The sequence below is a fragment of the Lissotriton vulgaris genome, chromosome 5 (assembly GCF_964263255.1).
Source record: "Lissotriton vulgaris chromosome 5, aLisVul1.2, whole genome shotgun sequence".
Classification (NCBI taxonomy): domain Eukaryota; kingdom Metazoa; phylum Chordata; class Amphibia; order Caudata; family Salamandridae; genus Lissotriton; species Lissotriton vulgaris.
The window spans coordinates 1,304,140,265-1,304,164,300 of NC_141693.1; the positions used below are offsets into that span (position 1 = coordinate 1,304,140,265).

Here is a 24,036-nt window from a genome sequence, read left to right on the forward strand (position 1 = left end):
TGAGCAAAAAATGATGGATTTAGGCCCAGATCTCTGTACTGGGGTGAATGTATGACATTGTTCTGCATTCTGTCCATCACCGGTTAGTTTTGCATTTGTCACCCCGAGTGGGACGGGTATGCTCAGACGTGAGTCCCGTGCTCTCCATGCCACTGGAATTAAGCTATCCAGGCTGATGAGGGCTGAAAGCCCGAAACCGGTCCTTGGATGCTTGTTTCCAGTCCAGGGAGGACCTGCCTTGGCAGTTCGGGCTGGACTGTTCCCATGGGGCACAGGGTCAAGACTGATTTGCATATGGTTGGGTTCAAACTGGAAAGGCATGGTGAGCAAAAGAACAATGGATTTAGGCCCAGATCTCTGTACTGGGGTGAATGTATGACATTGTTCTGCATTCTGTCCATCACCGGTTATTTTTGCATTTGTCACCCTGAGTGGGACGGGTATGCTCAGACGTGAGTCCCGTGCTCCCCATGCCACTGGAATCAAGCTATCCAGGCTGATGAGGGCTGAAAGCCCGAAACCGGTCCTTGGATGCTTGTTTCCAGTCGAGGGAGGACCTGGCTTGGCAGTTCGGCTGGACTGTTCCCATGGGGCACAGGGTCAAGACTGATTTGCATATTGCTGGGTTCAAACTGGAAAGGCATGGTGAGCAAAAAAACGATGGATTTAGGCCCAGATCTCTTTACCGGGGTGAATGTATGACATTGTTCTGCATTCTGTCCATCACCGGTTATTTTTGCATTTGTTTTAAAGGCGCAGCATTGAGGAATGGGGAGCCAACTCAGTTTCCTCAGCCACGGGGCTGCTGTTTGCCACCTAGGTTGGCGAAAAACTAATCAGGCTGTATGATTTTGGGCCATCTGCAACTGTGTGAGCAAATAGAGTGGCATGCCCAAGTACACAGCGTTTGCGACAGGACGATGGCTATTATGACATGGATCAGAGCTTCCTGAGTGAGAAGGCGATGTATCTTCCTGATATTTTGGAGTTGAAAAGGCATTTAGAGATGACCGCACCAACCTGAGTTTTCAGTGAGAGGTCACTGTTGAGGGAGACTCGTAGGGACATATTAGCAACAAATAGAGGTATTTATCGCTAAATGCGCTTAGAGCTTTTTTTTTATCGCTGGCTATCGCTGGATATTTTCCGCGCGTCTGATGCTGGGTTTGTGTCTATGATTGGAATGAAATAGAGTGACCTGATACATCACCTTCTGTGGATCATTTATTGGAAGTTTGCCAACGGGACTTCAAAAACTGTTTTTTTTTTCCTTCGCTAAACTGCTGATTGGGGATAAAAGTGGCAGTGTTTTGGTGTGCTTTGATGCATATGTTGGACAATTTGTTCTAGACTTCAGTGTGCAGTACTAGTGGACTTATACCCAAGGTGGGTGGGTATTGCAGCACCATGGGAGCACCCTATGAAATTAAGAAGCTATAAAATGATTGTTTAAATATGGAAAATTTACATATAGATGTTTTGATCTGAAAACATACCCACCGGTTTTATGTCTAACAACATTGAAGTTGGGGATGTCTTTACCAATACTTTAATTTGCAAAAATGAAAATTATGCCAACCTAAAGCATGTACCAATAGGTTGCTTATTTATAGGATCACCTTCATTTACATGTTAGCCTGTGCTGTGTGTGTGCAAAATTTCAGAAAATCATAAGGGCCTGATTTCGAGTTCGGCCATCCTGGAGCAGGCCGCCACATCACTGCCCGCTCCAGGATGCCAAACTGCACCACCGCCCACCCGCCAGATTACGAGTATTTATGTGGTCTGGCGGGTGGGCGGGCGGCACAACAGTCCTGTGGCAGTGCAGTTTACAGGCATATATGTGAGCCTTAAACTACACCACCGCGGGACCACCAGTCCATGTTCCAGCACGGCATGTACTGTTAAGTTCATGCCATGCAAGTGCCCCATGCAGAGGGCCAAGAGGGGGCACCCTTCCTTTCCTCACCACTAGCAGTTAGAACCTCCAATAGACCACTGGTGATGAGGAAGGTCTGAATATGCTTGGCAGTGCAGCAGGGCACCACCAAGCACATTGTGGCCTCAAGACCCTGTGCCTCTGTGAAGGATCTCTGATCCCTGGCAGTTGTGGCAGTCCCAGGGCAGTCCAACCACTCAAGTTGTAATACGGTGATTGAACCACCGGTGCAGTGGTGGCCAGACTGCCAACGTGGGTTTGGCAGTCCATGGACCACTAGACTCGAAATCAGGTTCTAAGTTCCGATCCAAGCTTTGTCAGTGCTTTTGTATCTGATAATGAGTAGGGGAGCTTTCCAGACAGAATGTACAAGGGCTGCATTTCCTGTAGTTTTCCACATGAGAAATGAACAGGCAAAGCTTCTTTAGTGTCAATCCACTTTCCCTTGCGGAGAGCATGATCTACCTGATATGACCTTCAGTACACGTACTTAGTGGACACTTCTCTTTCATAAAGGCACCAGTCCAAGACACCCAGCTACCACTCACACTCACTACCTGCTCAGTGGTGTAACATTAACCCCTGCAACAAAGTTTCATTATTAGAAAAGAACAAATGAAGGAGTATTACCCGATGAAGAGGATGAAGGCTTTATCCAAAGTGAGGAAGCACTGTTCCTTTGTTAGTAAACCCCTCACTCACCACCTAGTGGTGACTTGCTTCATCATCGGGGCCCACCCAAGTGGCCTAGCGTCACTTGGGTGTGCTTCAACACCTGTGTTACAGTGGAGCAGGTAGTGAAGTGTGGGATGTAAACAAAAAAAGGTGTAAGTGTTAAAATTGTCCTGGTTAATGCTTTTGTATAGATTTTAATAAAAAAGTAACTGGACAATGTTAAAAATATTGGTGAGATGGTAGTAGGAGGGTTACGGCCTACGTATCTCAACTTATGTGTTGGTCAACATGTTTCTACCTTGTGGGGCAATCCCCGGTATTCTTCAGGACCAAAACAAGGAAGTGGGAGGTGTGCGCCCCCTAAAAGACGCACCCTGTCCTAACTCCTTGGTCATCCAGAAGGAAAATATACTTCTGGGCAGACACTCCTAAAATGTAGGGTGTCAATAAAAACCTATGGAAAAGAAAGAAAGTAAATAAAATAGTTACTATCCTGTAACGTAGTGCAGAATTAGGGTGCAGAGTACGTGCAGTTATTCTTGCTTTCCACAGTGGTGAATGAAACAGTGCCTTCATCAGTAGAGAGCGTGTCTACCAGTGATGTGGAAAACGTGCTCATTATTGTGGGAGTATTGTGGTTCTTCCAGTCCCTGGAACTCCCTCTTCTGGCCCCAAACCCTTGGCCCCGCCCCCACCCCCTCAACCACGGTGAAAACACTGGGGGTTAAAATGAATAATCAGCTCACCCTTCACTCTCAAATCAGCTCTGTAGTTTCCTCCTGCTTCCTTACCCTTCGAACTATCCGCACTGTCGCCCGTTTCTTCACCCCCCAGGCACTCAAAATGATCATGGCCGCTCTCGTGATATCACGGCTGGACTATGCCAACGCCGTCTATAATGGCATACCAGCATACAGCCTAAGAAGGCTACAGCTGGTTCAAAACCAAGCTGCTCGGCTGGTTTTTGGTCTCCCACGCTTTCACCATTCCACACCCCTCCTCAGGGAGCTTCATTGGCTACCTGTCAAGGAACGTTCTCTGTTCAAAACCGCCTGTATGGTTTTCCAGGCCCGTCAAGGCACCGCCCCTGCCTTCATTTCTTCACTTATAAAAGAATACGTTCCCCCAAGAGAACTTCGATCCTCCACCAAGTCCCTTCTTCAAATCCCACGCTTCAGACGCAAAAAGTGGGGTGGGTCCAACTTTTCCACCTTGGCCCCCACTTTCTGGAACTCCCTTCCTGACCACCTTCGTGCTTCCACCCATTACGTATCCTTCCGCAAGGAATTGAAAACGTTTCTTTTTAAACAGGCTTTCCCTGTGTAACCCTCCCTTCCCGGCTCTATTACCGGTCTCACTTTTGTCTCTGTAGCCAATACCCTCCACCAGCGCCAAGAAACCGTCAGGTGCACGCCGCGCTCTACAAATGTTTTAAATTAGAATTAGAAATTAGAGTAAAAAATGCAGCATGGTATATCTGGCTAAGGGATCTAGATTGGCGTCCTCAGTGCGTGCCTGAAATAGCATGCTTCAGCCGTACATAAAGGTGCACTGAACTGGAGTGCTCATAATATTACCGTTGTGGAGCATATTGTGCCAACTGGGTAGTTACCTTGTATTTTATAAAGGCTCGAGGTTGTCCTAATCAGGATCAGTGATACACATATAAAGACAACCGTAGGAATTGCGGCAACCTCACGCACTTCAAAGAACAGGCTGAAGACCTCACCGAAAAATTATCGCAACAAGGGTACCCAACAAAAATCACTAAGAAGTGCCAACGACGAGCAAGAAATCAACCACGCCAAGCTCTCTTGGAAGAAACCGCAAAAAACAGTGACACTATACCACTGACCTGTGTGACTACATACAATGTGATTTCCAACGAAGTGAGCAAAAGCATCAGAAAGCACTGGTCAATAATTAATTCTGGATCATTCAACTGGGAGAAACCTCTTTTTTCATACAGGAAAGCGAGCAGTTTGAAAAACACCTTGGTCAACACTAGACCCAAAAACAACATCACCACCAGTGACCCAACATTGACACAGATATGGGGTCTACCACCACCCTGAAGCATGCTATTTCAGACACGCACTGAGGACGCCAATCTAGATCCCTTAGCCAGATATACCATGCTGCATTTTTTACTCCCACAATAATGAGCACGTTTTCCACATCACTGGTAGACACGCTCTCGACTGATGAAGGCACTGTTTCATTCACCCCTGTGGAAAGCAAGAATAACGGCACGTACTCTGCACCCTAATTCTGCACTACGTTACAGGATAGTAACTATTTCATTTACTTTCTTTCTTTTCCATAGGTTTTTATTGACACCCTACATTTTAGGAGTGTCTGCCCAGAAGTATATTTTCCTTCTGGATGACCAAGGAGTTAGGACAGGGTGCGTCTTTTAGGGGGCGCACACCTCCCACTTCCTTGTTTTGGTCCTGAAGAATACCGGGGATTGCCCCACAAGGTAGAAACATGTTGACCAACACATAAGTTGAGATACGTAGGCCGTAACCCTCCTACTACTATCTCACCAATATTTTTAACATTGTCCAGTTACTTTTTTATTAAAATCTATACAAAAGCATTAACCAGGACAATTTTAACACTTACACCTTTTTTTGTTTACATCCCACACTTCACTACCTGCTCCACTGTAACACAGGTGTTGAAGCACACCCAAGTGACGCTAGGCCACTTGGGTGGGCCCCGATGATGAAGCAAGTCACCACTAGGTGGTGAGTGAGGGGTTTACTAACAAAGGAACAGTGCTTCCTCACTTTGGATAAAGCCTTCATCCTCTTCATCGGGTAATACTCCTTCATTTGTTCTTTTCTAATCCTTGACCAGGGAATCAGGAGTATTCCCCGTCCAGTAACTACGGACGTAACTCCTTACTCTCTTTATGTTTTCATGACAAAGTTTCATTATGCCACTGCAGTTGTTCCGAGCTCTTTGTCTAACACTCCTCTTTCTGTCCCTCTCTGCCTCATCTGCCTCCTCTCCCCTAGCCTGCACCTCCTGCCATTCTTACCAAGTGTGTTTTGGAGGGTAAACAGTGGCTTCACATTCCTCTTTTTTGTGTGTGCTTCGTTTAGCCATACTCTGGGGTCTGCAGTCACAAGTCTTTGGGGCACTCTTGGAGACAAGACAGTTCTCAGTAGTTGATATACGTTTGTCCAAGTAGGATTGTAATAGCTGAAGACAGTCACTAGTTACTCTTGGAACCTTTGAGGTTCTTTCCTAACATTCCTGCTACCCCCTGGAACTCAAAGGGCATAGACCATCACTAAGGCATGATTTGCATCAGTCAATCAAAATACCTTAGTGGGGCCTGGAAAGTAGAGATAAGGCAGGAATCTTTTATGACTTACAAATCATCTGTACTTTGGCACAAGATGGGGGAATTTGGAATTGCACCATGCGGGTTGTAATGGCCTTGGCATCCTCAGAAAGAGGCCTGGGTTGGCTCCTATGGGGAGCTGAGATTTCCGGAGTGCAAGTAAGAAATGGTTGTAGGACGAGGAGGTAACCCTGTGAAGAAATCAACATCTTCAGGGGCCTCATTATCAGGCAGAGGGGCTTCTTTAAGCTGTGGATACCTCAGGGCAGTGGGCCTAACTCTCAAGCTGTTGTTGTTTCTCTCTGTTACATTGTCATCAGTCAAGTCTCTTTTGCATTTTTCTTTTTCATATTTCACCCATTCATTTAATTTTTACCTGTAAGTTCATAAGACTTTGTACTTAAGACTCCAGCAATCTCTTTAAGGTCTCTTCATGCCAACAAGATTTGCAATCCGCTGGGCCCCTCTTTTCACTGCCCATAAGGCTCTTCTTAAGTCCACTATTTTACTCAGGTCAAAGGTTTGCTCTGCTGAAAATCGTTTGGAGGGATCTAGTTTCATACTCAGTGCCATTTAACCAAAACTGTGCATAATTTAATTCCGTAGCGGGTTGTGGGTTTATAGGGGAATATGGTGGGAAATAATTTAATTATAGTAATTTAAATATACATTTTTATGTATATGTATTGATAATTAATTGATTGATAATTAATTATTAATGGGTCATTAATTTTCATTAAGTGGTAATTCATTTTTATTAATTAATTCATTGATAATTATGTTAATTGTATTATTTATTTTGAGCGGGCTGTGGGTTTATAGGGGAATAGGGTGGGAATTAATTTAATTTTAATAAAGTTAATATCTATTTTTATTTATATGAATTGCTAAATATTTGAAAAGTAATTATTGATTGGTAATTAATTTGTGTTAATTGGCAATTAATATTTTTAATTGGTAATACATTTTTTCAATTGTTAATTCATTTTTAATAATTGGTAATTATTTGCAATTTTTTTGGGGGGGTATTGATAATTAATTAATTTTAATATTAAATCATTACTTTCCCTACTGTTGCACTCTCTGGAGTGGGAATAGTTATTTTTACCCCTACGCTATCCAACGTTTTCCCAACTGTTGCACTCACTGGAGTGGGAATAGTAATTTTTACCCCTACGCTATCCAACGCTTTCCCTACTGTTGCACTCTCTGGAGTGGGAATAGTAATTTTTACCCCACCTGCTATCCAACGCGTTCCCTACAGTTGCACTCTTTGGAGTGGGAATAGTAATTTTTACCCTCCCGCTATCCAATGTTTCCCCTACTGTGGCACTCTCTGCAGTGAGAATAGTAATTTTTACCCCTATGCTATCCAACGCTTTCCCTACTGTTGCACTCACTGGAGTGGGAATAGTCATTTTTAGCCCCAAGCTATCCAACGCTTTCGCTACTGTTGCACTCTTTAGAGTGGGAATAGTAATTTGTACCCCCCGCCATCCACTGCTTTCCCTACTGTTGCACTCTCTGGAGTGGAAATAGACAGCGGCGTCACTAGGGGGGTGCGGGGGGTGCGGACCGCACCGGGTGACACCATACATAGGGTGACACCAATCTGACTGGTTACGCTGTGTAACACAGCTCTGCAGCCTCGCCTCTACTCTGCAAGCGCACCTGCTTAGAAAATATTGCAGTGTGCCCTAAGCTCGGCTTCCCTGACAGAGTCGGCCCGTGCACTGCTAGAGCCCCCACCCACACAGCTTGGAAACAGACAAAGGATGCAGGGGTCAGGACACACGGGCACACACAGTCAGACACACGCACAGCCGCCCCGACCCCCCCCCCCCCTCCTCCAGCTTTAATGGTTTATTTACATTCTGGCTCTTGCAGTTTTCCTTTTCTCGTTATAAGTAGAGACCCAGCTTCTAAAGTATGGATGTTTGACATTTCAGACTGGATTCGGTCGCATTTATTTTTCTCCAATTGGCATTTATCCATATTTTTCAGTGGTGAAGAAATTAAGTTGGAAGTAGTATATTTTCACTTTTATTTGAGTGATAAACGTGTACAGGTGTCTTAGTGTGTTAAGGAGACACATACAATAAAGTATATATTCGCCTGAAAATATTAGCATAACCCTGGTTATTTTTAATCCGAGTGGAGGATGGTTTACATAACCTTGTTTGTTGTTTTTTGTGGCCCATCAGGGGGATAAAGCAACAGTGCACATTCTGGTGGGGAGCAGGAAGTTATGAGGAGCAGTGTGATGTAAGAGAGTGCGGCTGAGAGATTGGAACCTGCACTTGGAGATGGGAGAAAAGTGCACAGCTAGTTGAAGTGAAGGTTCCCTCCTTGCACGATGGCACATATATTCGCCTGCAAATATTAGCATAACCCTGGTTATTTTTAATCCGAGTGCAACAGTGCACATACAGGAAAATATTAGCATAACAGTACTAACAGATCCCCACACGTGCAGCTATGTAAACTTCATTTGGAAATCTCTTTTTAATCTCCCTTATGCGCAGCTATCGGCCGGCCATCCGTCAAGCGTATCGCAACAATAACATAGTCCAGTATTTTTCAGCGTTTACAAATAAATGGAAACAGGGATCGAACTTTGGGCAGATAAGGGAATTATGCAGTTCTCCCAGAATCACACAATTTGGTGAAATTGGGATTAGGAACTAAGGGGCAGATTTACAAGCCCCTTGCGCCTCTTTTACGCCACTGTTGCGTCACTTTTGTGAGGCAGCGGCGGCGCAAAAGATGTGCCATGGTGCAGGGTATTTACAACTTGACGCATCTCCAAGATGCATCACGTTGTAAAGCCCTGCGCCAGAGGGAAGCGTTCCATTGCAGGGGGGGGGGGGTGCTCCGGAGCAGGAACGCCTCCTAAAAGTCACTAAGTAAAATCTACAGGATTTCACTCAGCCACTTTTAAGGCCATCCTGCGTCAAAACCCTGCGCCTGCTTGAAGCAGGCGTAAGGATTAACGCAGTATTTTCAGTTTAGGGTACCCCCGAGCCTTGCTGGAGCTGCGTCCAGCAATGCACCGCCTTACGGCAGCAGATGTGTTACGCATCTGTCCATTTTTGCCCCATGGTGCGCCACATTGTAAATGCGCTGTATCCATGGTGGCGGAGCCGTGAGGCACAATTACTGGTGCATCCCTGCTGATATGCAGGGATGCGCCAGTTATTGTAAATCTGCCCTAAAGTATCCTGTTCCCACATCTTGTAATTTAGCTGCTGGAGCACGCAAAAATGGAAACATTGCATGAAACATGTTAAAGGCCAATTAAAATGTCTTTCCTTTTTAATTCTGCAGGCACAGGAATGTTCTAAAAGTTGTAATTTCCGATTTTGGAGTAATTTATTGCAAGTGGATGACGGGGCACATAGACAGGATGTGAATGTGTAGACATGATGTCAAAATTAGGAGCCGTGAGAGTAAGGGGAGGTGAGGAAAGGTAGAGATGGGAGCTTGCAAGAGGGAAGGAGCAGCAGGAAGTTTAAAAGCAGGATTGGAAAAGGAGCAAGAAAAGTTGGGAAGAGAATGCCAAAACAAGAAAGATGGATGCAAGAGGAAATAGCCTTTAATTTGCTTATGTGTTAGGAGCATCTCTACTAGTCAAAATGTAGTAGGAAGTTGAGGGTGTCGTTAGAAGCACTCTGGGCTGAGTAACGTGCATTCTATTCCATAACAATTCAACTCTGTCTGCTCAAACTATTTTGAGAGTTTCATTATTAATTTCTTTACCAATAGTTTTCACATTCTGTTTTGTAGATTTGAGGCAATATTCCGACACGTTGCGATCTGAGCTATGATAAACGAACCAGCTTTATCAAGAAATGTATATTTGCTTATTAATGATGAGTGAGAACCAGGCTTCAGCTTTCATGTCCCCCACAGATTATGACATCTAATGAAAAATATATTTGTATAGGGCTATACAATGCTCAACGTGAAGTGCTTATGCCAACTCCTCCAATTTCAGGGATTCATACAGACTAGAAGATGGAATAAATTAAATGCCTATATTTCAGAGGTTTTCAAACTAACGTCTAGGAGATTTCCAGGCTATCCACATAAGGTAAACATCCTTAAAATTAATAGAACTAGAAATTAGTTTCACACCAGCTGGAGCTGCTAGTCATTACCAAGCAACTCCCCAGTACCTTGACTGCCTTTCACCTTGGCTGTGGCCATTTAGTATCCTAATGCCACTCGTAGCTAGGGCCACTGGAATTATGCAGCAGAGGTGAGCCACATTATGTGGGAGGGTTGACTAAATTATGCAGAAAGAAAAGGGAAATCACCTGGTGTAATGTGGCATAATTTTTGATAGGGTGGCATGGTCCTGTTATTTGCCAACTGTGTCCACTGGCGGACTCGGAGCGGAGGAGTTCGATGCGGTAAGTCGTGAGGGGGTGACACCATGAGTTACCCGCACCGGGTGACACCAACCCTAGTGACGCCACTGGAAATAGATATTTTAGCATTCGATATTTTGGATTCGATATTTTAGTACTTACCTGTTTGTAGATAGGGATTCTATATTCTGTACTTCGATATTTTGGGCATTCTATATTATGTCCCTCGATATTAAGTCACTGAACCGTTTGGTCGGCCCTCGGGGGCCGACCAAACCAGTCATGCACACTCTACATTTTCTCTATGTAGGCTGCATGTAGCCTATATAGAGAAAATGGCCTCCCTATAGGCACCCGGCTGGGCGCTGTCCACACCAATCACAGCGCTGCCATTACAGTATTTTGATTGGCTTAGGGCAGGGAAGGGAGGATGCATGCTTTCTGTTTCTGCTGACAGCGGGACCCAGCCAGGAGCAGAGGCAGCGCAGGACCAGGTAAGGTACATTTTTTACATTTTTTCAACTCCCCGCGAGTCAACCCCCACGCCAATCCCCCACCCACCCCTCTACGCCGCGAGTCAGGTGAGGCAGGTCTACAAGAAAGGTGTGATGTTTCTTGCTAAATAGCATTACACTGATCCATTAAGTATCACTCTAGAGTTAAGGCACAAACACGGTTCATTGTGGGACGAAAAAGAAGAAAGAAAATAAGAATATTGGAGCTTTAGGATTAAACATAAATTTCCTCCATAGGGTCGAATATTAACCAAACCTCCTGTGAGAACACGTGACTGAACTCGATGCTCAGACTGGTAATTGGGTTTATCCTCAATTAATGTCTGATTCATACACTTTCAGAACTCACAATTCATACCTGACACTATGGCCCCCATTAGGATGGCGGGCGGACTTTGCCCACCCACCATCCTCACGGTATCAAGGACCCCCCGCCATAAGGGCGGGGGTCCATGCCTTGCATTAGGATGCGCCCGCCACATTGGCAGGCGCATCCTGCATTCCTACCATTGTGGCTGGCGGTGCACTCAGCACCGCCCGCCACAATCGCAGGAAGGCATGTAGTGCACTTCCATGCACAGCATGGCAGGAACTGCTGGGGGGTGCCATGGGTACCCCCATATGCACCCCCCATGCCCCCGGAGTCCATAGGGGCCCGCATCTGGCCCCTATGGACTCCGGGGGCGTGGGGGGGTGCATATGCAGACTCCGCATGCCTTTCCGTGGTGGCATTGCCCCCACGGAAAGGCAATTAAAAAAGCCCATCCTAATATGGCTGGCGGTGTCTGATAGACACCGTCACCATAGAAACCCTTTTCTGCCCCGGTCGCAAGGCCACCGGGGCGGAAAAGCGGCGGACGGTCTTTCCGTCCGCCACGGACCCCCCAGCCATACTAATATGGTGGGGGGTCATTCCGGGACGGTTTGCGGGTGTTTCGCCCCGCCTGCCTGTCGGGGGCGATCCGCCCGCCATCCTAATAGGCCCCTATGTATTTTATATTTACATGCTGTACCCTAACTCATACCTGACGCACTGTACCTTAGGACCCATAGAAGTCAGAAGCTCAAACGCAATGCTTTGAACATAGCACTTTGAACTGAGCGCTTTGAGTGCAGCTCTTTGAGTCTAGAACTTTGAACCTAGCACTTTGAGCCAACAGCTTAAAACTTAGAACTGAGAACCTCATAACCACCTCTGCCTTTGCCAAAAAAAGCTTACCCCTTATACATTTCTATACTATTTCCCATTTTTGAGACCTTTACAATATTTTGAATCATGGCAGAGGGGTAATTCTTTCTGCTGCGCTGCCATGCATCAAAGGAAAAGGGCAGGAATGTGCCTTTATCAACAAGTGCATTCCTGTCCTTTTCCCCTGCACTGGCGCACAATGGGCTGCCACGCCCCAACGCAGACACCCTTGCGCCATGGTGCAAGGATGTCTGCTTGGTAGGGGTGATTGTTTTGTGCACAAAGGGACATCTTCCTGTGCAAAAACAAAACCAAGAAGTGTTTTCCTCTTTCTATGTGTGCCGCAGAATGCAGCACACATAGAAAAAGGAAAATCGAGGAGAAATAAAGGTATTTGTCCGTGTTGCACCTCCCTATGTCTAGCAAACTAATGTATTCCCAGATTTACAAAACCTTGTAAATCTGGGAATATATCAGGTTCCATGGATGTTGTGCGGGAACACCCACAGCAACACCCATGGAACGCCCCTTTCACGCAGAGTAATGTTTGAAATGGGGCCATATATCCAAGGCCATGAAAAGCCACACAAAGTGGCTTTGAGTGGTGTTGTAAATATGGGCAGGCACACTGCGCCGCAGGAGCAATGGGCTTGAAAATAAGCCCCATAATGTGTCACAGCAACACAGGAGAGCAGCACGCTTAATTATAAGTAGTTCCAGCTTTCCAAAAGACAATAATTGGTAAAATGCCTAATTTTAGTCTCGTTCATTTCTAAACAGCAAGCAATATTTAGGGACAGCAGATGTCCCATCAAAGGGGAAAGGGCTGACTGGCATCTCCGATGCTCAACATATGAGAAAGATATTCTTAGTGTGGAAGAGGGGCAGTGTCGTGAGATCACACGGCGCAAGTTTAGAATTCACACATTTTCTCATCATGGGTACTATGTTCTTCGTTAACCTGTACAGTGGTAATTTTTAGTGGAATAGTCACCAAAATGTGGCAAATGTTGTGGGCAAGGACCAGATAATCCAGGGCCTCTACTTAAACTCAGATTGCCCACTGTTAGTGGAGAGATACTGGATGGATTCTGTAATTCAGACCCCAGTATGGCCCAATATTATCTGCTAAGGAGCCCCTTACTGGGGTTCTGGTCGAATAGTGAGTCTATCCAAAATAAAAGAGTGGTATGCCAACCTTTTCTGTGTGGGACTTTGTGCAGCTGGCGAGACAACGGTTGTCAATAACATAGTCTCATTTTAGCTTGAAAGAAAACATTGAATATATCTGTTGCTGTTATGCCCACTCTAAGTTGAACGTGATTGTTTGGTGGTAGCAGTGACTGGACACGTGAAGACATGATTACAGTGTGTGTGCGTGCACTGGTATGGGCAGTGACCCACAGAGCACACACATATGAACTTCAACACCTGAACCCCGGAAGTGATTCTGCTCTCTGTTCATTAATTATTCTCAGTTCCAACAGCGTCAAATCCAGCAGAAGCCACAAAGCAGGTATGAAAGTCAGACATGGACCCATGTGGAGCCCACAACCAGAGTCTGGCCCTCCCAAAGTTTCTGGCAGCAGCCTGTAGCAGCGGGTGTGCCCACAGAGCCCCAGACGAAAAACCTTTCTGTGCAAAAACACATGCATTATGAGTTCTCTACACAGTCTGTGTGCCAGCATCAACCCTCTGTGTGTTCACTGAAAGATCTGTCCAGTGACTAGTGTGCAGTCCCCTCGGGCTTTTTGTGCTGCTTGTGCTATTGGCTTGGAAGACCAACGTTCAGTAATAAGTGAGCACCATGCCTCACAGGTAGACGACAAATCACTGATGCTTGCAACATCAGGACCCAGGAGCCTGAAGAGCTGCATTCAGAGACGATCTATATCTCAAATGAGTGGTGGTCAGCATTGCAGTGACGTGGTGGTGTTCACCAGTGCTGTGTTCACAAAGTGCAATACCTTTGAAACTGAAGAAGAAATGATAATGTTCAAAGGGTCAAGAGCACAATTCAAATTATAATCTTAAATCTTCAAATCTACAATATGCTACAGTTTATTTCACTATTCTGAGTTTATCACTTCGAGATCGTACGATAAACTCCAACTTGCTCTGCCTGAGGTTCACGTGAGTCACTCAAACCAGCAATGCCCAGTGGCACTTCCAGCGGGGGGATTCGTGTGCATCAGAAATATCTGGCGGCTCTCTCACATGGAAATACCAAGCACAAGTGTGCTTAGTGACCCTCGACAAAGGAGAGTCATGCACCAAAAATGTTAGTGCCGAGCAACACTGGAGACCCTTGTACACCTTCTGGTTTAGCATCACTCTCACTAGGGAATAATCACAAATACCGACAATTTTTAAAAGTCCTCCGCAGAGGGTAAATCAAGCACAGGATCAACTTTGGCGCCACCCCCACAGGGAAAGTCACACACAGCAATTCTTAGAACCTTCCCAAATCAACAAGGTTCAAAGTCTCCCTGCAAAGATGCGCCTGGATGGAGAGAGTCGTTGTTTGATGCATCAATGGTCATGTTCGACCTGAACGCATTCACGTGGTTGTTCACTATCACATCACTATCAAATCTCAATTAAATAGTGAAGCACTTCCGTGATTGGCTGGCTGCGGCACAATGCAGTCACTCCCCCCACACTCCAAGTCACTAAGACTGAAAGTCAGATAGGAATGAATCAATGATCCCGACCTTCCTTGAGCTGGTATAGTGTCACTACTCCAAGAACAGATAATATGGGTTCAATATCACGAAGACTGGCATGGCGAAGTAGCATTGTCATAAGTGCACAAACTCTTGAGACAGCCCAGCCGTCTCCTGCTTGCTATTGTGATCTAGCTCGGATGTGCATAGTGCTGGGAGAGGATTAAAATATCAAACCTTTTCTGGGCCAGTGCCAAAGTTTGAAAGGACTGTATTAGTCAGTTATCAGGAGCCCCAAACGTGTCCTAACCATAGTGAGCTGGCAGAGAGACAGTGCCCTTTATTATTGATATGACCCTAACACAATCAAAATGGTCAGAGCTTTCATGGTGTAAGATCACATAGTAGATGAAATATCACCTTTGTGAATGAACTTTGAAACTGGAAGTGTTTTATTGTGATAGGAACCATTGGCTTTCATGCGCACTGGTCACATACGAGTAGTAAATGCCCTTTCGTCTAACTTTACCTTTGTAAATCGGGCCCCTAGTGTCCACGTGTCCTAGTGTGTCCTAGTGCCCAGGTGTCCTAGTGCAGGTTTTACCTACATCTTATGTACTAGAGAAGTGTTAAATTCATTTCTTTAACGGTATCAGTGTAAAGCTCTGCACGTGGAGTTCGTACTTCAGCACTAGAGGGATTTGTGAGACAGGAGAGAGGCGGGGTATATAACATTAAATGAGGTAAGAGGCACATTTACCGGCATTTATATTGTAGGCCTACATAAAGGTGCTACCGTTCGTTGCCACGCGACCCTGAGCAGCAGGTGACTAGGGCATGAAACACGTCGACCACACCCTAAAGCTAAGGGCATATCACAATGCCTGGTTGGTCAACTTCTGTTTTTTAGGTCTCGCCTATGCAGCGCACATGCGCTGCATAGGAGGAGACCTGTAGCCATCGGTTCCCTTTTTCACCCACAACCGTGCACGCGTTCCATTGCCTTCAATGGCAACGCGTGCACGTGTGGAGATTCACTTGCGGGAGCGAGCGCCACGATATGGTAGCAATTATCGCTCCCGCAAGTGAATCGTGCAGGCCCCACTCCTCCCCTCTGCTGCCGCGCGAGCTTGTTTGAAGTTTGAAAGTGGAGTTTTATGGCTTGGGATTACTCCCCTCTGGAATAGCCAAGTGTGGACAGCCAAATACACAATGTACACAGCTACAAATGGACTTTCAAATGCTGCGCAAAAGCCTGAATAGGTCGACCTGACTGAGCGTGTGGTTGGCGGGCTACCTGAAATTACCTCACAGGGATAGGTTGTTTCAAAAAGATAAGAAATAACATCAAGGTAAATTCGCATTCGTTCAGAGAAAGTGAATGGGCTTTTATGCTAACAAACATCACTATTATATCACAGTGAAATGTGTACTATGTCGATGTTCGTTTCTTTGCTGAGCCGCATTCTCTCGCTTTAACTGATAGGCACCAGTTCCGCCCACAACACTCCTTGGCCCTTCCCGACAGCCTATCTCAGCTGCGACGCCATCTTCCTCTTCGCACCGGCCCAGCAGCTGTCGGATACATCTGTCCTAGAGCCTGGGTAGCCGCCCGCCACGCTACAAGGAGGCGCCATCTAAGTCCCTCAAAATACTGGAACGCGGCTATTTAAGCAACCTACAGAGCAACAAGGAAGAAAGCTGCCCTACACCCTTGTCATGGGAGTATGCTGACCTCCAAACTGCTGCTCTCAGTAATTGGACTCGCATCTTCGGAACATAGTGTTTTTGGCTCCCCTGCTGTTGGTGACAGTTAGCCTCGCGACCGCTACGGAACTTGAGGATAAGTCGCCTCAAGCCCATAAATTGACCAATCGGAAGCAGCGCTCCTCGGAGGTGCCTCACGTTCATTTTCCTGAGAAAGGCCTATGGTTACGCAGAAGGCGCATTGAGGTCGCCTTAGCATGGAGGGCACCCGTTTAAGCACCTTGTTCGTCCTCTCTCCCGAGACTCCCCAGTGCCCGGCTGGGCCACAGCAAAATCCCGAAGTTCCAGGCTATCGGGTCTGAGGCGTGCCGGCTTGGACGTGCTCCGAGAGGTGACAGAATGGATGGCCCCAGCACTTCTCCTGGGCACCCTGGGGCCTGGTTCCAATCTCTGGCCCAGCTTTTTCAGCCATTACCCGACTTGTTGCTTGGTTTGCCCGCCCGCTGGTTGCAGCTAGTTGCCCTAGCCAGGGGGGCCTTGCTGGGCAGGGACCGGTTGCTGCTGCATGCTGAGGAGGAGAACGAGTGGCAGGAGATGCTTCAGGCCTTGGGCGGAGGGGGAAGCATGTTCAGGGTCTCTACCTGGGCACCTCTGCTCTGGGAGTCCGGGGGTAAGGGCATGTCAGCAGATGTCTTGGAGGGGCTTCCTCCCGAGCTTCTGGAAGAGATCCCCACTGAACTCCTGGGGGGGGCTACCCGCCGAGTTGATGCACTGTCACCTGAAAATGATTGGGGCCGATGAGGGACCGCTGCAGATCCAGACCTTCCCCAGTTTCGGCCTAGTGTCGTGGATGCTGGGAGTGCATTGGACAGAGTATCAGGCATGCGGTAAAGACACCGGTGCCTTTCCCAAGGCATATAGCCAGGAAGAGGAATGTAAGGAAGCGGGTTGTGGCAAACCAAGTCTGTGGCAAAGCCTAGACAGAGAGCTGCACACTTCTACTGCCAAACTAGGTTCAGAAACGGACAAAAAGTGGACAGATCCCACAGAGTTTGTCAGCAGAAGAGCTGAGCTCCCCAAACCTTCCAGTAAGTTGTCAGAGTCAATAGAATGTGTCAATAAAAGGACTCAGCCCCACAGACCAGCCTGCCAGTGAACGGAATCGCCAATGATGGGAAATAAAAAGGCCGAGCTCCACGAATCCAGCAGCAGAACAGACCCCTTGACATATGCCGACCAGAAGTTACAGCCTGCCGTGACTGCTTGGGAACAGCACTTTATAGATGCCAGAGACCAAATACAGTCGAACATAGGTGTTTCTGAGTGATATCAGTGGATTAGACCCTCCTGTCCTGCTTACCGATCTACAGCTATCTAGCTCTGATCATGTCCCACTGTCCCTTGTAACACAATATGAAACCCCTCCCCGGGCATGCCCTCCCCAGGCTGTGACAGAAGGCCCTGGATCTCTGACCTTGGACTGTGATGCCACATAGCAGGCGATCCCAGAGCTGCAACTGATCCGCATAAAGCGCCTGGACTTCCTGCAGCAGCTCAGTAAGTTCGACCAGCTTCCAACACCTGCCAGGACCACGGCTACTGCAGCTTGGAGGAGAACTTATTGCTTCATCAGTCCACCAGCACACACATTTCTAGCAGGGTATCTCTGCCCTCGCAGCATCAGGACCACGACACACCCACTTGTACTAAATCTCATCCCTGTCATGATACTCGGGTCTCCTCCTCTTGCAAAGCATCTCAGGCCTGTCCGCACCAGGACCCAAATACGGTGCGCCAAAGGTGAGCCCGTCTACGCCCGTCCGCGCCTGGACCGCGCCCAGCGCCAGACCCCCTGCCCCTCGTGCCACCCAGCCCCCCCGCATTACCTACGATGCCGCATCCCTCCTAGCCCTTAACTCCGGTCGCGCCCCTACCTGCGTCCAAGCCGCCCCTGGACAAACCCATGGACCTTTCTCCTGCTACTCCTGCAAATTCTGCGGCACAGACAACATCACCACTACGACCACACCACAGACTCCCGACCCCAACCACCTACAATGCATCCTTCTCAACACCCGATCGGTCCACAGGCACGCCATTGACCTATGGAACCTACTAGACACCATCTCTCCAGACGTCGCCTTCCTTACGGAAACATGGATGAACGCTTCCTCCGCCCCAGACATCACCATTGCCATCCCTGAAGACTATAAGATCACTCGAAAAGACCGTACCAGCCACACAGGAGGAGGAATCGCTATCGTCCATAAGAAATCAATCCGCATATCAACCAGCTCGGACGCCAACCTCGCCAACTCCGAATACCTTCACTTCCAGATCCACATCGACCCCAAAACCACACTCCGAGGCACTCTCCTCTACAGGCCACCAGGACCTTGCGCAAAATTCAGTGAAGACATCACGGACTTCATCACCCCACACGCGCTCCCCTCCAAAGACTACATCCTTCTGGGAGACCTCAACTTTCACCTTGAAAAGAACAACGACCGCAACACCGCCACCCTTTTGGACAACCTCGCCAACCTCGGACTTAAACAACTTGTCACCACCTCCACCCACATCGCAGGTCACACACTCGACCCCATCTTCACTTCCAGCAACCACGTCTCCTTCAGCCACACCACAGACCTCCTCTGGACTGACCACAGCTGCGTTCACTTCACCTACAACAAACCAAAACCCAGCATCCACCTCCAACCTACCCTGCAAAGAAACTGGAACAAAATCACCACGGACCAAATCTCCACTTCGCTCCTTCAAAACACCCCAGCCCTCTCCTCCAACACTAACGAAGCCGCTGCCAACCTCACCATTTGGCTATCCAAAACCGCTGACACCCTAGCGCCACTGAAAAAACGTCAAAACAAACCTGGCAGCAAGAAGGCCTCATGGTTCAACGATGATCTTAAGAAGTCCAAGAAACTCTGCCGCACCCTTGAAAAGACATGGAAAAAAGACCCAACCACCAGCACCAAGGACGCCTTCAAAAACGCCACCCGCATTCACCACCAACTAATCCGAACAGCCAAGAAAACAGCATTCAAGGATCGACTTGACAACAACGCTCACAACAGCAAGGAACTTTTCAACATCGTCAAGGAATTTTCCAATCCCTCGGCCAACTCCAACGACATCACCCCCTCTCAAACCCTCTGCGACTCCCTAGCCTCATTTTTCCACAACAAGATTGCAGACATCCATAACAGCTTTGACAACCAACCCGGAAACCAACCCACCCTACCAATTGCTGATCATCCTCCCCCCGCGAACACCCTTAACGACTGGAACCCAATCTCCACTGAGGACACCATCCGCCTGATGAACTCCATCCACTCAGGATCTCCCACAGACCCATGTCCTCACCACATCTTCAACAAAGCAGACTCCGTCATAGCACCGCACCTCCGAGACGTCATCAACTGCTCCTTCAACTCCGCCACCTTCCCGGACGACTGGAAACACGCTGAACTCACCGCCCTTCTGAAAAAACCCACAGCGGACCCCACCGAACTCAAAAATTACCGCCCCATCTCACTTCTTCCATTCCCGGCCAAAGTCATCGAGAAAGCTGTCAACAACCAGCTCGCCGCCTTCCTCGAAGCCAACAAATCCCTCGACCCCTCACAATCCGGATTCCGAGCTAAACACAGCACTGAGACCGCCCTCATCGCAGCTACAGACGACATTCGAACTCTACTGGACAATGGTGACACTGTCGCCCTCATCCTCCTTGACCTCTCTGCAGCATTCGACACAGTATGCCACAAAACACTTTTACAACGCCTCAATAACATCGGAATCCAAGGAAAAGCACTTGAATGGATCACCTCGTTCCTCACCGGAAGAACCCAGAGAGTCCGTCTTCCACCATTCACGTCAGAGGCCTCTGAAGTCATCTGCGGCGTACCACAAGGATCCTCACTCAGCCCCACCCTCTTCAACGTATACATGAGCCCCCTTGCGGCCATCGCACGCCAACACAACCTCAACATCATCTCCTACGCGGATGACACGCAACTGATCCTTTCTCTCACCAATGACCCCTGCACCGCCAAAACTAACCTACACGAAGGAATGAAAGAAGTTGCCGAATGGATGAAACTAAGCCGCCTGAAACTGAACTCAGACAAAACAGAAGTCCTCATCCTAGGTACATCCCCATCTACATGGGACGACTCCTGGTGGCCGGAAGCCCTCGGAAAAGCACCCATCCCGACAGACCACGCACGGAACCTAGGCGTCATCCTGGACTCTTCACTTTCAATGAACAGACAAGTCAGCGCCGTATCCTCTTCCTGCTTCAACATTCTTCGCATGCTCAAAAAAACATTTCGCTGGATCCCCTCCGACACAAGGAAAACAGTCACCCACGCTCTGGTCACGAGCCGTCTGGACTATGGAAACACCCTCTACGCAGGTACTACCGCAAAACTCCAGAAGAAACTCCAACGAATCCAAAACGCCTCAGCCAGACTCATATTAGACATCCCACGCAACGAACACATCTCTGGTCACCTTAAAGACCTCCACTGGTTACCCGTTAATAAGAGGATCACTTTCAGACTGCTTACCCACGCACACAAATCACTCTACGACATCGGTCCAGAATGCCTCAACTCACGACTGTCCTTCTACACCCCCTCCCGCCAACTACGTTCTTCCAGCCAAGCCCTCGCCACTGTACCTCGCATCAACAAGACCACCATGGGAGGCAGATCCTTTTCATACCTGGCTGCTAGAACATGGAACTCACTCCCCGCTTACCTTCGCCTTACCCAGAACCATCTAGCATTCAGAAAGCAACTTAAAACTTGGATATTTGACAAGTAATCCTCCCCCTTTCCTAAGCGCCTTGAAACCCTCTGGGTATGTAGTGCGCTATACAAATTCTCTGACTTGACTTGACTTGACTCTAGGGACGGAAGCAATTGTCAGAGATTGGTGGACACAAGTGAGTCCTTAAAAGAATCTGGCCAATTGTATGCACATGTAGCTGCTGACCACCATGGTCTTGGGATAAACCAGGGTGGGTGCTTCGCAGTGCCCCTGCCACAGTCTATTCCTGGAGGGTCGGAACACCTTTCCAGCCAGTGTGTCAGTGCTCTCCTACACATGCTGGCACGTAGTTTTGCATCACTAGGATGGCGACTGCCTCAAAGAGAGTAACCCTCCATCCATAGAATATTTATTTTTAAGTCCTGACTGGGTGACCATGGAGGAAGGTGAGGCACGAATGGCAACAGTATATGAAAGGCTTCGTTCTGAGATATTGTCCCACCAGCCCCGCTCAACAGTTTGTAACAGATTAAGGAGAATATAGTGAAATATTTTATCTTTAGAATATGATTTCCATGGTCAGAATATGATTTGCATGGTCAATCCAGATTACAGCCATCATGACAAATTCAGAAGGGCCATTTTGAGAATACTGAAGGCCTACGTTTTTAACAGTACGCTGTTTATCACGATACCTGTTCGAGCGTAGGTGGATAGCTGGCCGTCCTTGCATATTATGTCCACTTCCGACACTATTAAGAAGTGTCCTTTGTTAACACTTTTTAGATTAGCTTTGGAGTACTGTGATGGTTTACCGTATGAAGGGGGATGAGTTTGCATGTAAAGAGATGGGCTGACTAGCGAGAGAGGGAGAGTTCACGTGAGGCTGGGACTACTTAAAGACTGGCCGGGCATGGGTTGGGTCACGGGGATGTCAGATGATCGTGGCAGTGTGCATCGCTATTCACTTATGATGGCCATAGATTTCCCATTCTCCAGAAAGGCAGTCCACTCTGCGGGGTAGGTGCAGCGCCATAAAATGGGTTCCTCTGTCACGTTAAGGACAGGTTATGTATAGTGCTCCCGGTTTTATGGTATTTTTTTTTCCATTTCCGTCTGCATTTATCCACATCTTTCCGCATATATTTAAATTGACAATCCACACATGCGCTCAGTTGTCATTGGTCAACACTATACATTCATCTGAAAACTTTGCCACTTGCAAAATGTCCCAAATATGTTTAAAAGTGCTATCACAAATCCATTTGTCTCAAAGCCTTGCAGTTTTTGTCATCGGCAGAGTGCCACATCCTCTCCCCCACTGAACACCATACTGCCCCACTGAGAGAAACTCACACTGCCTTCAGCTGCAACCCAATTGTGCCCCACCACACTAAAGCTGTCCCTGGCCATCACTATGAGGATTGATGTTTTGTGTGTGCAGAAGAGAGCAAGCATTTGCAATGCAATATGTCTTGCATTTACGCTAGTTTAAGCTATTGGCATTGTAAATGACAATGCCTTTTTTATTTATCTGTTTTAAAAAAAATAAAACATAAATAAAAGGCATTGTCATTTACAATGCCAACAGCTCAAACTCAAGTAAATGCGAGACCTATTGCATTGAAAATGCTTGTTAATCTTGGCACGGACACTTGCCAGGAATAAATACTGTCAAGGGAGAGCCCATGGCCAATTTTAACTGCGCCCTTACCTTCCCTTCCTAGTTCATTCTACAAGGGCAGTGACCTGAGCTTTGTCAAATGCCAGGGCAGGAGAAGAAGAGTTCTCTGGGAAAGAGACCCAAGAGCCTGCTGGGTATTGCAGTGCCATCCAATGAGCAGCTATCCCAACAATAAAGCCGGCCACCTAGGTGGGTGAGGACTACTGCAGTCTGTATATAGGACTTCCTCCTTTTTTTAGATACATTTTATTGAACTTTTCAACTTTGTGAATACATTTTTGTACTATGATTGTTATTTTTATTTTTTTGGGGAACACGATTGTTACATTTTATGAGCCGGAGGACTTTACAGAATCGTCACAGCATAAAATAGTAATGTCCTTTCAACACAGTACTTTGCTATAAAGAAGGTAACCCACACTTCAAATTGTATTACACCATTCTGTTTTGGGTGAAAAGATAAACAAAACTTAATATGTTTATCAAGGCGATTATTTGCGCCGTTTTTATTTTTCAAATTTTGTAGAAAAAATGTTTGTGTGTACAGAGAAATCACACTGCCATTTACGTAGTAACCAACCAAGTTTAGCTACACAAATCATCAATTTACAAACATAACCAATATGAAAACAGTGTGTGAAAAAGTTTTTTGTATACAACAAAGTGAACATATATCATGAACGTGGGGAGGGAAAGATGTCAAATTGTTTTTTCAAAAACATCAACAAACGCAATTAAGCAAACATTTTTCAAACCATAAAGAAATAATTGCCCAAGGAGCAGCCTTTCAATGAATCTGCATGAAAACAAAATAACCTCTCGGAGACAATGTTTGTAAGGTTATAGATTCCCAAGTATTTTAACGTGTTTCCAAACTTAGGACGTAATCCTGTTCGCCTACGCGTTTCGAGTTTGCGGGGTATCTTCACAAACTCTCTTCAGGGCCAAGTGAATTCTTTCCCCTGTTTCTCAACCTATTAGTGAAAACACAAATGATTGTGGACACTCATTATAAATTGCTCTCCTCAGCCAACTCATACCTTCTCCTATGTACAACTTAAAAGTAGGGAAACGTACCTCAGGGGACTTGAGGTAAGATCGATTTGTCCAGAGTATAAAAACAGGATTTTTCG

General features: G+C 47.0%; 1 pseudogene; it reads left to right on the top strand.

Annotated features, from left to right (window-relative positions):
• The window catches only part of LOC147712511 (uncharacterized), a 40,508-nt pseudogene extending 18,899 nt beyond the window's left edge, over positions 1–21,609 (top strand).
• Positions 21,610–24,036: the final 2,427 nt, after the last annotated feature.